This window comes from Gekko japonicus, unplaced genomic scaffold (assembly GCF_001447785.1).
Source record: "Gekko japonicus isolate JY-2015 unplaced genomic scaffold, Gekko_japonicus_V1.1 scaffold3110, whole genome shotgun sequence".
Classification (NCBI taxonomy): Eukaryota; Metazoa; Chordata; class Lepidosauria; order Squamata; family Gekkonidae; genus Gekko; species Gekko japonicus.
Window position 1 is genome coordinate 41,414 of NW_015167630.1, and position 3,101 is coordinate 44,514.

Below are 3,101 nucleotides of genomic sequence, written 5' to 3' on the forward strand. Positions count from 1 at the left end.
CAACCCTTTTATCATTCGAGTTGCCCTTTTCTGCACTTTTCCTATTATTATTATTATTATTATTATTATTATTATTATTATTATTATTATTATTATTATTATTATTATTATTATTATTATTATTATTATTATTATTATTATTATTATTATTATTATTATTATTATTATTATTATTATATTTCTACCACACCCTCCCTGCGAACACAGTACTCCAAATGAGGTCACACCTTTGATCTATACTGGGGCATTATGATACTGGCTGATTTGTTTTCACTTCCCTTCCTAATAATCCCTAGCATAGCGTTGGCCTTTTTTTTTATTGCAGTCGCACACTATCTAGACATTTTCATTGAGTTACCTACTACAACTCCAAGATCTGTCTCTTGGTCAGTCTCTGCCATTCCGGATACCATCGATGTATATTTATTGTGTTTGGCATAATACGTCTTAAGTGGTTGTGTGTAGAATATGGTTTTTGACAGAGACAGGAAGAAAAACCCAACAAAGTGATTTCTTTGCACATCATGTTTAATTCCTTTACAGCAATGCCAAAGCCGGATAGAGACAGCCTACGTTATGCATACCATAAAATCTAGATTGTGATTAGCGGACGTTGGCTGCATAGCAAGAAGAGGCGTGCTTTATCACTATGTATGCCACTCATCCTGTTTTTCCCCCCTTCAAGGCAGCTATTTCCCTTTTCTCTGTTGTGTCGCTCCAGCAGCACTGACAGGACGACTGGGAACACTTCCGCCCCTGGCGCCACAACATCCACCTCTGCAACCAGCACAGCATCCAGTTCTTCTTGGAACTTGTTGAGAAGATCCGACTCTGGTGGCATTGGAACTTCTCGTGACGGGTGGAGAAGATCCTCCACTGCCGCATCTACCGCAGCATCCAGTACGGCCACCGCTTCTACTACCACAACCACTACAGCAGCAGCAGCTTCTTCCGCTTTGTCTTTGGCTCATTTCCCCCCCCTGTGGTTTAGATAACCCTGGAGGACAGAAGAGAAAATACAAGTGTGATCACTCAGTACACTGTAATCGTGAAACAAGCAAGCACTGTAAATAACGCAGACCAAAGAGTGCCCAAGTGATATACACAAAAGGTGAAACCGTTTATATAACAGGATAACACAATACTAACAAGGAATAACAAGGAACCACATGTATTACTAATAGCAAACTTACATCATGTAATACACAAGTACATAAGGAGTACAGAGGAAACAGAAGACACAGACAAAGACTCCGGATTTCAATCTTCGCTTTGATAGTTCTTGTACTTGTATTGTACTTGAATCCAGACTAAACAGATTAAGTCAGCAAGATCTTAAGGGCTGGATGGAAGTAATTATAAGTTTGAGTTAATGATTAAAGGAAGGTTACTAGATATTTAGAGGAAATTATGAGATTGTTAAACCAAAATAGGTGATCAATGTGATAGCGGAAGAAGATAGTAAGATACGGTGTAACTGGTGGTGGTGGTATATGTTTGTTATTAGATGTTGCATTTAAGATGCTGCTTATTTTGTTTGATGTTGCTGTTTATGTGTATTTATTTGTACCCCACTGACGGTGAGTCAATGGGGGTGTCTGTTTTAGTATAGTGTTGAAAATTAATAAAAAAAATATTTTTAAAAAAGATAGTTCTTCTTCAAAAACTTCATCATACTACAATAATAAATAAGCAGGGATGCTCTAGGCTGATCCTGCATTGAGCAGATGGTTGGACTAGGTAGCCTGTAGGCCCTCTTCCGACTCTGTGATTCTATGATTCTAAGTCAGGAGCAACTTGATAACAATTAACACAGAGACAATAATAAAAATAGAAGGGGCAGGTTATGAAAGTAGACTGGTAAAGCCCTAACTAAGTGTTATGTATCAAGATAGCCATGCAAGCGCTAGCCAAGCCATGCGGTCAGGCAGACCTTCAGGTCTAAAGACAATAGACAATTCGGATCCTAACACAGACCAATGGGATCACGCAGATCCTAGGCGGGCGCCGCAGGGCTCTTTTTGTAGCAGGGAGTCCTGTAAGAAGAGCTCTGTAAGCTCTTGGAGGATTGGCTACATTAGGGGTGTGTGGCCTAATATGCAAAGGAGTCCCTGCTACAAAAAGAGCCCTGCGAGACCTATGAGGACCAGGTTGTGTAAATAGAACCTATCACGGGGAGCGGGGGGGGGGGTGTTTTGGTGTGTGAGTAAGCACGAATATAAGCCCATCTCGGACTGGCTGTTTTGTCTTGGTAGTTCGATGTAATCAATAATCTTTGAGCTGATCACTATACCACATGTGCAAACTCTGTACTTTTCACTAAGGTGTCAGGTTTACTACTGGTCCGTTGTTAATTAATTGGCAAGCACCTGAGGGATCTTAGGGTCGGGAGATATAAATGAACCGGATACTTGGGGCTGTCCAGTTTGAGGGCCTGGAGAAGGAATCTTCTCAGTGCCAGACACCAAGGCCTGAACTCTCATGCTATCTTTTCACTGTACACTGGAAGCCAAAGTGGCATTTACCAAATGCTGTTGAACCCATTGACCCACCCTTTAGGATGACAAAACTAAGTCACTGGCAAAGAGTTTCCTAGAAAATGTTCAGCTTATATATATAAAAAAGCAATGATTCCTTAATTCTCCATCTTCTGTGTCTATGACTTTATTTTGAGGGGTGGGGGGAATCAAACATGGGGAAAATATCTCTACCCCCCGCCGAGCACTTTGGACTGTAGCGTCAGATTGTTAAGAATATTTTGTAACCTTTCTCTCTCTCTCTGACCATTTCCGCAGTAGTGAAATTCCCCACATTGATGTTTTTAAAACTGTGCATAGTGTGAAATTTTCCACAGTAGATTTTTCCTCACCAGGCACAAACCCAGCCTTTTCTTCTACTTACTCCACGTTTTCGGAATCCCCAATTTTAGTGGGTTCTGAAAACACGGGGTAAGAAGGAGAAAACTTTGGGTTCGCGCCTGGTGAGGAAAAATCTACTATGGAAAATTTCACCTAGTGCAGTTTGAAAAACATCAGTGCGGGGCATTTTATCTCTCTCTCTCTCTCTCTCTCTCTCTCTCTCTCTCTCTCTCTATATGTGTA